A 15,366-nucleotide genomic window follows, 5' to 3' on the forward strand; every position below is an offset into this window, starting at 1 on the left:
TCCTGTGTGGCAATATTGAAGAAATGCCCACACTGAGATGTATGCATTCCTCCTGGTAGTTCCCACAGTCCTCATAGATTAAAAATAATTGCTCGCTCTACATGTTTCGCAACCTAAAATGTCGCTTCTTCAGGAGCTTCAATAATTCTAGTTGGAGAAACATACTCAAATTAAAATACAGTACAAATTATTGGCATAATGATACAGGTGTGTGTGTATGTACATGAACTCACCAATAATGTGGTGCCTAAACAAATGGTCTCAACGCTCATCTATGCCGGGAATATATTTTTATACGTGCCTACAAAGTCCATTATTCCTTTATTCAGCATTTATACACCCCATTATTTGTTCATATCTACTTGCAAGGTTTCCACAACCTGCGGAGAAGTTACTGTCCTGCTTAGCATCGTCTACAAATACAGAGATTGAACTGTTTACCCCATCCTCGAGGTCGTTTATGAACAAATTAAATAGGATTGGTCCCAGGACAGAACCCTGGGGGCCCCACTTTCCACCCCTGACCATTCTGAGTACTCCCCATTTATCACTACCATCTGAACTCACCCTTGTAGCCAGTTTTCAATCTATGTACTCCCCCTATGGTCCATGCCAACGGGCCTTACTTTGTACAGTAAACGTTTATGGGGAACTGTGTCTAATGCTTCTGCAAATATACCACGTCTATGGGCCTCCCCTTATCTAGACGGCAACTCACTTCCTCATAGAAGGTTAATAGATTGGTTTGGCAAGAACGATTCTTAATGAATCCATGCTGATTACTGCTAATGATACCGTTTTCATTACTAAAATCTTGTATATAGTCCCTTATCATCCCCTCCAAGAGCTTGGATATTATTGATGTTAGGCTAACTGGTCTGTAATTCTCAGGGATGTATTTTGGCCTTTTTTAAAATATTGGTGCTATATTGGCTTTTCTCCAATCAGCTGGTACCATTCCACTCAGTAGACTGTCAGTAAAAATTAGGAACAATGGTCTGGCAATTACTTGACTGAGTTCCCTAAGGACCCTCGGTGCAAGCCATCTGTGACTTATTAATGTTAAGTTTTCCAAGTCTATTTCTAATTCTGTCCTCTGTTAGCCATCTCTTCCTCATTCTTTATGGGGCCAATATGGTCTATCCTCCTTCTTTTACTGTTTATATACTTGAAGAATTTCTTGGGATTTTTTTTGCTCTCCTCCGCTATGTGTCTTTCGTCTTCTATCTTAGCTGTCCTAATTGCACCCTTACATTTCTTGTTGCATTCTTTGGAAAGTCTGAATTCTGATGATGATCCCCCAGCCTTGTATTTTTTGAAGACCTTCTCCTTTGCTTTTATATGCATTTTTACATTGGAGTTAAGCTATCCAGGACTTTTGTTTGCTCTTTTAAAAATTGATTTCCCAATGGGATGCACTGGCTAATGCCCTTATTTAATATGCTCTTAAAGCAAACCCATCTCTCCTCTGTGTTCTTTGTTCCTAAGATTTTATCCCAATTTATATCTTCTAGCAAGGTTCGTAGTTTAGGGAAGTTGGCTCTTTTGAAATTCAGTGTTTTTGTATTCCCCTTATGTTTCCTATTTGTGTTATTTATACTGAAGCTAATTGACCTGTGTTCGCTGTTTCCTAAATTGCCCCTTATTTCCACCTCTGTGATCAGGTCTGTATTGCTGGTAATCAGTAGGTCTAGTAATGTTTGTTTATAGTTGGTGTGTCTACCATCTGACCGCTATTGAAAGCTTAACTCCACTCAGCTTATAAAAATGATAGTTGAGTGCTCCCTTTGTAATGGTCTAATTTTTATTTAGTCCAGAGAGATATACAAGTGAGAAATACTTAACTTATTCCTCACTCTCCCAGCTGCTGGCACTTTTTGCTGCCCCCGCTCCAGCCCTGTAATGTGAATGGGTCCTGGATGTCCTACATTATACATGATGTTGACAAGAGGGGGCAGCTGCACAATCAACAGAGAGAAGCAGCTTTTTGGGATTGGTCTTCCTCTCTAGAACATCTAGGGAAGAAGTGGAAAGAAGCCTGTAGGACTAAGGAATAACTAATACTCTCTATTCCATGCCCCCTAAATTACATGAGCATTACACCCATCAGAGCAAATACCAAATGCAGCACCTTTGTACACATCAGAAGATTGGCAAGCTTACTGATGTCAGCAGTTGCAGCGGCTGGGTTTGGCTTCCATTGGCTTACCTCCAGTCTCTATAGGTCAGCCCAATGTAGGGATGCATCAGCCTAATGATGAAACTAGCCTACACTCGACAAGACACAGATTTACTCATATCTGGTAGGAGGTGTGTTCCATTGTCTGAGAAGGATCTAATTTTCATCAGGTCATTGAATAGCTAGTAGCAGTTAGTAACATTCAAAAAATTTGATTTTAAAAGCCAAAGACGTCTTTTATCCAAGTAGCTTCCCCAATTAAAATATGTGTCAGCATTTACAGCCACATGAATAACTTACTTTAACCCAACTAACAGAGACTGAGTCAAGGCAGATATTGATGGCCAAGAAACTGACGGGAGGTGAGAACAGCAGAGGTTTTCCAGCAGAGGTCCAAATCTCATGTTTATGCTATCACTCAGGATCGTCACATCACAGCCCCCTTTTTACATTACAGTGCTACCCTTCAAATGACAGTGCCTCTTAACATCATAGCCCCTGCTTATATCACAGTCCCCCTTTTACATTGCAGTAACTCCTTTACATAACAACCTTCACTTAAATAACAGACCCCCTCTTACCTCACAGCCCCCTTCACATCACAGTCTTATGCCTTGTACACACGATTGGACTTTCTGACAACAAAACCGTGGATTTTTGTTCGAAGGATGTTGGCTCCAACTTGTCTTGCATACACACGGTCACACAAATATTGGCCAACAATTACGAACGTAGTGACGTACAAGACGTACGTGATATCTCCATTACAAACGCTAGTTTTACAAGACCGAGTGCTTCCATCTCTTACTTGATTCCGAGCATGCGTGGATATTTGTCCGACGGACTTGTGTACACACGATCGGAAAGTCCGACAACAAAAATTTGTCGGTGGAAAGTCAGACAACAAATTTTCGATGCAGCATACACACGGTCGGACTTTCTACCAACAAGATCACATCCAACATTTGTTGTTGAAAAATCCGATCGTGTGTATGGGGCATTAGAGTTATGCCGTGTACACACGGTCGGAATTTCCGACAACAAATGTTCGATGTGAGCATGTTGTTGGAAATTCCGACTGTGTGTAGGCTCCATCAGACATTTGCTGTCGGAATTTCCGACAACAAAAATTGGAGAGCTGGATCTCAAATTTTCCGACAACAAAATCCGTTGTCAGAAGTTCCGATCGTGTGTACACAATTCTGATGCACAAAATTCCATGCATGCTCAGAATCAAGCAGAAGAGCCGCACTGGCTATTGAACTTCATTTTTCTCGGCTCGTCGTACGTGTTGTACGTCACTGCGTTCTTGACTTTCGGATAGGATGTTAGGCATAGACATTTCATTAAATTCGGGTCTTGCTAATAATAACCAGTCCCGAATTTTTGTATGGATTCCCTCTAAAAATTTGGCTCTCAACATGAGGTGAATGGCAGTAAGCTTTTGTCCCTCAGGTGGTACATCGGGACCAACCTCCAGATCTGCATCTATTGCGGCTTGTTTCAGGCGACATCAGAAAAAAACACATTCCTCTCCAGGATTCTGGCTTAATTTCATTACATCCGTGGTAGAGGTTGCACCATATAGTTCCAGAAGCTTTCCTAGAAGGGCCTTACAAAACTCCTTACCCCCAGATGTTGTCTGCTCATGAGTGGTGATGCTACAACGAGACATTACAGCCTCTGCCATTTCATCTCCTATTTTAGCCCTTAGAATTCTGGCACAGTCCGTTCCGCCCATTCCGTAACTAAGTTGGTTCTGACCAAACATTCTTGTGAACCCCCCGCAGATTCACCCTGTAGTCTGGCAGTTCGGCTAGAATGTTCCTGATCTCTGAGGAGGTAAAAGGGACATGCCATACTACCCTCTCCCCTGGGGTCCTTTCTCCATTTGCATTGGGGCACCCTCAAATTGTTGTACCCAGACTGGATAAGCCCCAGGGTGAAGAGCGGGTGTATATGGGGGGGGGTTTAATAGTGAACTAACATATACGGTTTCACCTACAGTGGGTTCTGATAAATAATCCCTCAGAGAAGGATATAGAGTAGGAACTGCTAAATCGTACACTTTCAGAGCCTTTATACAGTTTCCTCTTTTCCTGTCCCTCATAGTGATTCTTCTAGATTCACACATGTTTAAATCTGCAGTGGAAAACAGATCGTAGTAAGCTTTAGGCTGGAGAGCAGAGGCTTCAGTGGTTATAGAAGATGGTTGAGGGAGAGAGACAGGAAGAGAGTTTGAGCTGCAGGGTGGAGAAATTGGAGAGGGAGAGAGACAGAGATAAGAGTCAGTGACAGCAGGAACGGTGGGAAATTCAGGAGAAACAACAGCAGTTACAGATCCAGGTGATCCTGCTTGTCTCAACAGGGTTAGCCCAGAGAGGGCTTCCTTCGTTTCCCTTTTGGATCACTAGTTTCGGCAATCCCCTCTGCCCAGGTATACATAATGCGCTTCTTCCAGACTGAAACTACCTTCTGTATACCCTGCCCGTTCACCATAATAGACCTCTGAAACCACAACTGAGCTATGTCTAAAGTCTTTGTAGCCTGGAGTCTGGTTCTAAACTCAGTGATGAGTTTCTCCCAGCTCCAGGTTTCAAAAGGAATACACCATGCTGTATCCTCTTACCATCTATGCCAATCTTTAAGGGGTCTCACAGCCCGAGCCCCAAACCCAGACTTCATGTATTGTGCAGCTGTCTGACTGGTGGGGAGCCAAATTTGTTTCCTCCCAAAAATGAATGACCAATTATCCATGACAACTCGAAACGTTTATGACGTGTCCCTGCGTCCAGGGCACCCTTGCACTAACTTTCAGAGCAGTACTGCCTAATGCCTACTTCTACAGTACTGGCACCCGGCGTTTGCGATTAACTTACACGGCCTCCTGGTATGCTAAAATCTACTCCTCACAATTTACATGCTCTACAACCGATTATTGGCAGCCCTATAAATGTGTTTGTCAGACAACTACAAAGCACAATTAAATCTTCCGCTATTCAAAATTTTAAAAAAGTGGCTAGATGTTACAGAAACTACAGGGATGCTTGCTACTGTCTACTCACAGAATGTTTACTCTATCCAAACCTGATTTGCAGTATAAAACTCTGTACAACAAAATGGCCGATGAAAGTCGGACCACAACAAAATGGTGGATGAAATCCGGACTACAGCGAAATGTCCGACGAAAGTCAGGCCACGACAAAATGGTGGGTGAAATCCGGACTACAGCGAAATGGCCGACATTAACAAATGGAAAAAAAAATTGCTGATCCTGCCAAAACCAACACAAACCAAGATTTCTTCACTAGGAGACCAAAATCTCTCCCCACAAAAACGGACTACACAATTGAGACACCAAATGAACACTTATCCCTAGACAAACATTTTAGGCTAGATCAATTAAGGCCTATAGGAGTACTAAAATATAGGCATATTTAACGAAACAATATATCCAAAAACGCCAAAGTTACATAAATCACGAAATAACGTGCCTTAAACATACACTCCTGTTCCCAAATACAAAACAATATTTAACTCTGAAAGTTGGAAGGTCAACAGATACACAGGACAATCAGCAATAGTGGTTGCACCTCCCCCCTCAGCCACATGGTCAATTACATATGTGGCAGCCATTTTAACACACGTGTCAGCCTCCTCAGTCGTACACAGCATACAGTTTAGGTTTGTATTAAATGGGACCTATAGAGGATTTAAATATAGGTGCTCCCCCAATGAATAGACCTACTTACAATGACAAAAATATAACCTACAATTAAAGTCCTACCATTATACAGAAAGTGACAAAAAAACAAAAAGCAGAAATTACCTCATACAGCAGACAGAGAATCAAGATCCGGAACACAGAACAGCAAAAATGTAAAAAAAACCCCCAAAAACTTGAACTATGGTTGTCTTACCATGGGCCCATGTTTTGCTGGTTCTGGATGTCTTTTCCCCCTCGAGGTCCACTGGATTAAGAAGTTCTGTTGGCTTCTGTCTGGCCCGCCAATTCTGTAGTGTTAATTATAAGCTTCGCCTATAAGCAAATCATTTTGTTGCGCTTAAAAGCACAAATACAGCTCATTTGCATAATGCCAGGAAAGCGCGCTTGTATATCTCCAAGTAACACAGACAGATGCTGGTATCACGTTGAGCTTAGCAAAATCCTGTCTATCATGATCTGCTGCTTTTATTTATACTGTAAACATAAATAACAGAATCAGCCAGACACTTGTATTCTTTCAAAAGAACCAATCACACACATGTATATATTTAAATAGAATTCCAGTAGTGACGTGTGCAAACGGTCGTGTGCAGAGCGATGCGGCTAGCTTCCCTGTGAGACAAAAGTGTCTCGCAATTTGAACACTACTTACAGGGCTCTGAACACGATCGTGTGCACATTCCCACTGCTACCAATGACGCAAGCCGTACTCTATCATGGCTCAGTGGGCCATAATTTTTGTATGGTTATGCTATGGTTGCCATGTACGCAGATCTGTTTGCTAGGAGCGTTAATACAATCGCCATGAGGTGGCCAGTCTCTTGGTGAGGCATAAATGAACATCCCTAAAAGAGCAAACAGATCTGCCGTGTCCATGGAAAGGTTTCCGCAGCCAATGGTCTTCCGCCGTCTGTATACGTTCGCATGAGCATATTACAGCAAAACTGACACTGAGGGACATCTGACAACATACATTGATAAAAATTTCCACAACAAGACGACACCTACAGTCCTGCATGCAGTCCTATGTTTTGGCACTCAGGTCCTATAATCAGGGAGAAGAATGTTTCTGCCTCTGGTAATGAACCGGCAGTAGTTGCACTTCCCACATGGAAAGCAGCCTACGGCCTCGGTTGTCACATTAGTTTGAGTGATGGCTATGGACTAGGTTGTCCCTCAATAATCTAGAGTGCTTGTATGTTATTTCGGGATAGGGCTTTATGAAATTATTTATTGTATCTTGTAATTATTCTAGTGGATGTGGGTTGGGTGACCTTGCTAGGTTTATAAATGAAAGAGGATCTATCCTGTTGCTTAGCTCTGTTAAAAGCTTTTTTCAGACATGTTTTGCTATACCCTCTAGTAGGCGTTCCTGTAGAGCCTGTGCCTCTCTATAGAAATCCGTGTCAATGGTACAATGGTGTCAATGGTACAGTTATGTCTGGTCCTTAAATATTGGCTATAAGGGATACTGCTCACTAATAATACTGGATGTAAACTGGTAGCATGTAATACTGTGTTTCCAGTGGAGGGCTTACTATAAAGCTTTCTCATTTACAAAAATTTCCACATTAAGGAACATTATCCGTTCCAGACTGTAATTGTAGGTAAAGTTTAAATTAAATGTGTTGTTCTTCGAATTCTCCAAAAACGCTAACAAGCTGTGTTTAGGTCCCGCCGAGATCATGAATATAGCGTCAATATAACGATGTCATGATACTATATTGCTCAAATCCTCCATCTGGCTCTCATCAGAGAAGATTTCATGCTCCCACCCCTCCCCATGTACAGGTTGACATATGAGGGTGCACATCATGCTCCCATGGCTACCCCCTGTATCTGGAGGTAGTGGGAGCATTTGAAAATTAAGATGTTATGGGTGAGAACCAATTCCAAGACTTGCAGAATAAACTCATTGTAATCCCATGTCCACGTTCTCCCAAAAGATCACCTGGATGCCCGAACTGTGTAGTATTGAATTATATAAGGCCTCAATATCTATTGCCACTAATCAAGCACCCTCTGGTACTTATAGGCCTTCAATGATTTTAAGCATGTCTATAGTGTCCTTTACATACGAAAAAAGTGCCCTGATGCGTGGATGAAGTAAATCGGCAGTGCAGCGCTAGAAGTGCAATCAGAGGACTCAAAAATTGCTCATAGCATATATATAATGAAAGTCCCCTTAACAATAGAGAAGATGGAAAAAGACAAGTTGACAGAAGGAAGTCTCCTCTGCGGTAGTCTGGGTGCTCAAAAAGTTCATGCGGTGCAACGCAATCAGAGATTCCACCACCAGCTAGCCAAACTGCTCACCTCAGTGACTGGATCCCTGAGCTAACAGATAGGTCAAACAGGCATTTACCGCTCTCAGTGGTCATGGATGGAAGCTTGAATGGGTAGATAATCACACCACTTGGGAAGACCGCACTTGGTTGTAATCAATTTTCAGCCGTAATGACATGAAATATAAAAATATATATAGTGCACACTGCATGGCTAAAACAACTTCATTTATTAAAAGTCAGGTACTCACATAAAAAGCACTAAAGCCCTAGTGCTAGGATGAATGGTGAATAACATCATGATATACCATCAATGAATAAGGTGGCTGCAGTGACGTCCCAGGGAACTCCCACACGCGTATCGTCCTAATCGGGACTTCCTCAGCGGTAATAGAGTCCCGGGCGTCTGATCCATATATATAATAAAACCCTTTATCTCATTCACCTGTGTAATAAACTATCCAACGGAATCCGTCCAATCAGAATGGACCGCTCCGGGGTCAAGGAAATTACTTCCTGTCTGTAATCATAGGTAACCATAGCGACCGTGGCGTCATCGATGGCAGGACGCCCAGTCACATGACCTAACGTGCAGGGAGACACTTCCTATTTACAATACTGAATTATTGTGGTGGCCGTGACATCATCGATGGCACGTCGCCCGGTCAGGTGACCTCGCGCACGTACTACCAGCTATTAGGCTGGAACGCATACAGAGGAAAGCAAGCTTCGCCCTTAGTAACCAGCCCTCCATTACTATGGAGGCGTTACTATGGTATTCAACCAGCACAGCCAGAGACCGCCCTCCTACGGACTGCTCTGTGGGATGGTACACACAAGCTTGTGCAAACTTATTAACTCTAAAATTAGAAGCCCCCAGCCAGTCCACTGACTGAGAGGTTAGATAAATAAACAGAACAGAGTTGGTAATAACCTTAAGGGAGAAGATTTATAAGTAAAAAATATATGAAGTAATTAATAATAGAATATCAAATCATATAAAATGTGAAAAAGAAAAAACCTCACATAATTAAAAAACGACATCATTGCAGCCACCTTTTAACAATATTATAAATAACAATATTATATTATTATATTACAAAAATATAATCACCATTCTGTTGAATAACATATATTCCCAATCTGAATATGCAATGGGAGTATGAATATTAACAAAAGTTTTTATCTTGATAGGAAAAACAAATATTTAATGATCTGAAATAAAACAATTTAAATCAAATTCGACATTGAGCCCCGTGGGTACCCCAACTCGGGTCGCATAGACCCAGAAAGACTCACGGCGGCTCAATTGTCGAATATAATCCCCCCCCCTCCAATGAGGGGTTACTTTCTCAACCCCCCAAAATTTTAATTTAGCGGGGCTGCGAGCATGGAACAATCTGAAATGTTTGGAAACATTATGTGTGACCAAACCTTTTTTGATGTTTATCACGTGTTCTCCAATTCTTATATGTAGAGGTCTCGATGTTCTCCCCACATATTGGAGGCCACATTCACACTCCATAATGTACACTACCCCTGATGTAGAACATTAATGAAGTCTCTGATTAGATAGACTTTCTTGGTTGCCGTAGCAACAGATTATTTGCGTTTTCTGACATTACCCTTAGCCTGTTTACATGGTGGACAATACCCGCAGGCATAAAAACCTGTCAATACATTAAATATCCTGTTCTCGAACACCACAGGTGGATCGATAACCCCAGGGGCCAATTTATCTCTCAAAGATGGAGCCTTCTTGTAGACAAACTGGGGATATTCGGACAGGGCTGGACTAAGTACCCTATCCTGTTTAAGAATAGGCCAATGTTTACGAACAATTCTTTCAAATTTTTTGTATTGTACATTAAAGTCCAGGATCATTTTGATATTCTCAGATATATCCTGTTTATCCTTAGGGAAATTGGACACCAATGTTGTTCTATCCAGCATCTGGACACTCTCAATATCTCTATCTATACTAGATTTGTCATGACAAGACATGTGATTGTGAAAGTTAGCCACTTTCATGTGTACAATTTCGCCTGATGCCTACAAATTGTCCCTTCGGAATGTTGCACAACCACTGGGTGTGGTGGCAACTTCCTAGGGGAATGAACGCATTGCGATCAGTGGATTTGAAATGGTTCATCAGCTTTAACTGATTACCCTCCACAGAGATATCCAAATCAAGAAAGATTATCCGCTCACTACTCACATTCCAGGATAAAACGATATTCCTATTGTTCCTGTCTAATTTCTGCATGAATAGATCAAGATTAGGCCTGTCGCCCTTCCAGATCATAATAATATCGTCAATGTATCTTTGGTAACAGACAAGTTCTGGGGGTGGATTTTTAAAGATAACCTCTTCCTCCCAGTGTGCCATGAATAGGTTGGCAACACTGGGAACAAACCGGGCCCCCCTTGCTACACCTCTGGTTATACGTGGATGAAGATATTTATCCACCATGCGTCTGGCAGTCTCTGTTAGGGAATGACATCCTGAAATTATTTGGTGACCTGGAGGGTAGGTAAGGCTCTTATGAACCTTAGGCAAGGCGTAGAATGTTGGAGTTGTGGATTGGAGTTACCCAGAAACTTCACAGTATCTCAGTCTATTAGGCCTCTCTGGGTTGCCTGTGCTATAATGTTTTTCGATTTTACAGTACTTTGTTGTACAAAGGTGGGTGACACTGGCCTATACCACTCTTTGTTCCTGATGATGTGATAAAACATGTTCTCATATCCCTTTCTGTCCAAAAATTACCTAGTTATCACCCTTGTCTGAGGGCACTTGTCTATAGTCTGAACTGAAACTATATGTTTGTTTGATTGAAATTATTTTATTGCTCACCGTTGAGCCTGGGAAAGGTTATGTTGTGACCTGGGTTTCCCATTGGTGGATTCAAAGGCCTCAGTTACCTGGATCACAAAGGTCCAGATGTTGGGGTTGCTTTGCAGGATGGGAAAAGATTTAGATCTGGGCTTGTACGATTGAGGGGGAGTGGGAGTCGGGCCCATGATAGAGGCAAGCCCATCTAGGGCATGTACATGAGTGTCACAAGGACTGTCCTCCTCCTCATGGAGTCCCTCCTCCCAAAGTTCCATGAGATCTTGAATGGCTCTTAGATCTTCCATGGTGATATTTTCCAGTGAGGACTTATCAAAAGCTGTGGGTTCATTTATGTCCTGCCCCTTTTCATAAAGGACCTTGGACATGAGACATCTGGCAAAAAGGTGCAGGTCTTTTACTATTCAAACTTGTCTGCATCCTGATCTGGACAGAAAGTGAGGCCTAGCTTTAATACCATAGTCTCATCTGGTGGGAGGGAGGTAGGTGGATAAGTTAATAATCTCATACTGGGTCTGTTTATCAAACTTTTAGGGATCATTTGAGATTTGGGGACCTGGGAGAGTAAATAGATGAGGGTTAAAAAAGCCTATGATGTGGAACAAGCATATAAGTGGTTGAATGAGGGAAATTTTTGGCTTGGAGGGCATTGCAACTATAGCCTTCCTGCTTTTAATAATGAAGCTACTGACTCTGATGTGTCATCTTTGTCCTCCCGCTCTTTTTGCACAGCTAGGTCCACTCCAGGATGTATCTGGCAATTTGTCTAAGAAAAAAACGACGGGACAACACCTCATCTGGGAACCCCCCAGAAAAATGCACATTCCTAACAGGGATAGACACACATTGTCCCAATCACACCAATAACCGCACATCGCTGAGTACGTCCATCACCAGCAATGTATCTTTTTCACTACCATCACCTTCCAATTTGTCGGCACTCACTACCGTACCACTATTGTCTGTGGCACCTAGCACTTTAAAGGTGAGTGATTCATTTTAAAGGTGAGTGGAACATTGCCACTTCCATTTCACAACCTGAACTTCGCACTGCGCCAATTTTTTTACCCAATCTACACGTAGATCCCAAAAAGACACCCAACACTGAGCATCCACATGTGAAGCTAAATACCCTCTTTGAGTTTGATAAGGTCCGTAGTATATTTGACCAAATGTTCCTTGAGTCTATTCTCTTTATCAGCAAAACTTGTGCTAGAGGTCTGGGCTGCATATTTGGCAGGCCAACTCTGTATCTCCATGTCCAAGTTTGTGAGTTCAGAAAGGCAGAGCGCCTACCATTAAATAGTTAAATTACCAAATGTAAGGTACCATCATCCCAATAATCTACAACAAAAGGAGGTAGGGAGTAGGGGAAGTCGCAGTTCGCTGCTTCTGTCGGCAAATATCCCAACCCCCCACACATAGGGGAAACCACAGGGGACTATTTCGGTACTGGAGGTAGTAAGGTATTGGTACAAAAAGGTGAAAGAAAAATAGTAGAATAAAAACTAGGTTTTTAATAGAAAGCCATTTTAAAAAAGATAAATTAATCTCGAAAGTACAATAACATATACAGTTGTAATACAGAACAAAGCAATATATACAACCACATGAATTGCATCCAATAATAACAGAGATTGCAACAGTGACTTGGATTCTCGACCGGTTTCGCGGTATTCACCGCTTCCTCAGGAGAGTAAAGTCTATAATGTAGCATAAGGACAGATAATAAGTATACAGAGATTCACAATTGCATAACATTTTTGTAATGGTGGCAGCGAGGTCATTAAATAATACATTGAACAATAGTATACAAGTTGAGTATAAGAAAGGACAGGCTCACCCGTTCAGGTTTTCTCTGTGGATATGTGGGGCCCCATACAGTTCTCCCTGTGAGTTCAGAGTCATATTGGTCCCTTAGGATCTGCATCATAGTGATGGAACATACTTGCAAGTTGATAAAATAAGTGAGTGACTCCTGCACTGTCAAAAAATGAGAAAACTATAAAAAAAAACTGAGTGTACATGAGCGCTCGTGGATTACTGCTGATTTTCTACTTTTTAAAAGTGAGTGTATCTCTGTTTGCCACAATAAATACATGTTTTTACTGGATTACGCTATGGGCATATCTCTTCCCTATTTTTAACTCCCGCATATCGAGTACATTAGTGAAGGAAGCCTCACACAATATCAAGCCAGAGCTACAATGGAATGGTTTAGATCAAAGCATATTCATGTGTTAGCATGGCCCAGCCAAAGTCCAGACCTAAATTCAATTGAGAATCTGTGGCAAGACTTGAAAATTGCTGTTCACAGACACTCTCCATCCAATCTGACAGAGTTTGAGCTATTTTGCAAGGAAGAATGAGCAAAAATTTCACTCTCTAGATGTGCAAAGCTGGTAGAGACATACCCAAATAGCCTCACAGCTGTAATTGCAGCGAAAGGTGGTTCTACAAAGTATTGACTCAGGAGGGCTAAATACAAATGCACGCCACAATTTTCAGATGTTTATTTCTAAAAAAATTTGAAAACCATTTATCACTTTCCTTCCAATTCCCAATTATGTGCCACTTTGTGTTGGTCTATCACATACAAGCACAATAAAATACATTTATGTTTTTGGCTGTAACATGACAAAATGTGGACAATTTCAAGGGGTATGAATACTTTTTCAAGGCACTGTACAATTTACACCTTGATAGTGAATATCATACAAAGCAGTGAATCACCCAGGTGCGCCTCCACCGTATGGTAAGAAATGGCTGCTTACCAGAGGAAGTGACTCTAAATTATAAGAGTCATAAATGCAGTATGGTAGGATATCCCCTAAGGGCAGAAGTCATCAACCCTTTTCATTTTCAGCAAGACAGGAGACCTCAGCATCTTTCTTTTATGTCAATGGGAATGCTCACATAAGGAATGGCAAATAGTTTATCGCCATGCATGCAAGATGAATCAGAGAAACCCCCATACTCCCATAGTGTAAAACTCTAAATACTTCCTGGACTTTCTCCCTCATCGCTTTCTACAAAATTTTCAAACTCAATAGTAAAATGCTCTCCTCTTGAACAGTTTCTGAAGTATATTGATCCTCCTCCTGCTCCCTGTATCTGGCTACTATTCCTACGGAGGAGGCTGCAGTACCGCGTCCAGCAGATCCCCATAATGATCTGCCGGTTAACTATTTGCCATTCCCTATGTGAGCGTTCCCATTGGCACAAAAGTAAGTTGCTGAGGTCTCCTGTCTTGCTGAAAATGAAAAGGTTTTTTTTTTTTTTTTCATCACTATTTATTTAGCGCTGCAATTTTTTGTTTGTATATGCTGATCTCATCTGTTTGAGATTGTCTGATTGTTTTTACCAGCGGCTTATGGTCTTGGTTTACCTGCGCAATAACTTAGAACTTTGTTACATATTAACCACATGTTGATGTTGAAAATGCACAGATGGCGAGTGGGTGGGTAGCGGTGCATGAGCAGGATTGCCTTGCTGAGCAGGTGTAGTACCCTGCCCTTCACCTGTGACGTTACATGCCAGTGAGTTGGAGGGGGGTATATAGGAGCCTGAACGCCTGCGGCCAATTTTCCAGAGTGCGGGGGAGCCTAATCATCCCATGTGAAGCCAGGGAGGTATGCAGTTTATACTTGTGTGTATAGACGGACAGGAAAGAGGAATTTGTCCTCCAACTTGTCCCCCATGTATTGTGGACTTTAACCGGTTCCCGACCAGCTCGTGTACATATACGGGGGCAGAATGGCTCCCCTGCACGAAACCCCGTACGGGGTTCCTTTAAAAACCGCCAGAGGGCGCGTGCGTGCCACCGGAGGGGTGCGCACACGCCTGCTGCGCGACGAGGGGACCCGATGCGCATGGCCGGCAGTCGCGATCACCAGCACAGGGATTTGTGTGTGTAAACACACAAATCCCTGTGCTGTTAGAGGAGAGGAGACATGTTGTTTGTTCCTACTATGTAGGAACAGCAAAATGTTTCCTCTCCTCTCCCCTCCTACTCAGTCCTATCCCCATACAGTTAGAAACACTAAATGTCAGTGGTCCCAAAAATGTGTCAAAAGTGTCTGATCTGTCTGCCGTAATGTCGCAATACCGCTAAAAATCGCAGATCATCACCATTACTAGTAAAAAAAAAAAAAATAATAATAAAAATGCCATAAATCTTTCCCATGGTTTGTAGACACTATAACTTTTGTGCAAACCAATCAATATACGCTTATTGCAATTTTTTTACCAAAAATATGTAGAAGAATATATATTGGCCTAAACTGATGAAATTTGTTTTTTAAAAACATTTTTGGGGATA

At 42.0% G+C, this 15,366-nt stretch overlaps 1 long non-coding RNA gene across 3 annotated transcripts in view; it reads left to right on the plus strand.

Annotated features, from left to right (window-relative positions):
* Positions 1-15,366, plus strand: part of LOC141126999 (uncharacterized) — a 115,639-nt gene that overhangs the window by 34,127 nt on the left and 66,146 nt on the right. For all 3 annotated transcript variants that reach the window (XR_012241476.1, XR_012241474.1, XR_012241475.1), the window contains exon 2: positions 11,778-12,030. This is a non-coding gene — a long non-coding RNA (uncharacterized lncRNA). The remainder of the gene's footprint in view (positions 1-11,777; positions 12,031-15,366) is intronic.

The sequence above is a fragment of the Aquarana catesbeiana genome, linkage group LG02, assembly GCF_042186555.1.
Source record: "Aquarana catesbeiana isolate 2022-GZ linkage group LG02, ASM4218655v1, whole genome shotgun sequence".
Taxonomy (NCBI): domain Eukaryota; kingdom Metazoa; phylum Chordata; class Amphibia; order Anura; family Ranidae; genus Aquarana; species Aquarana catesbeiana.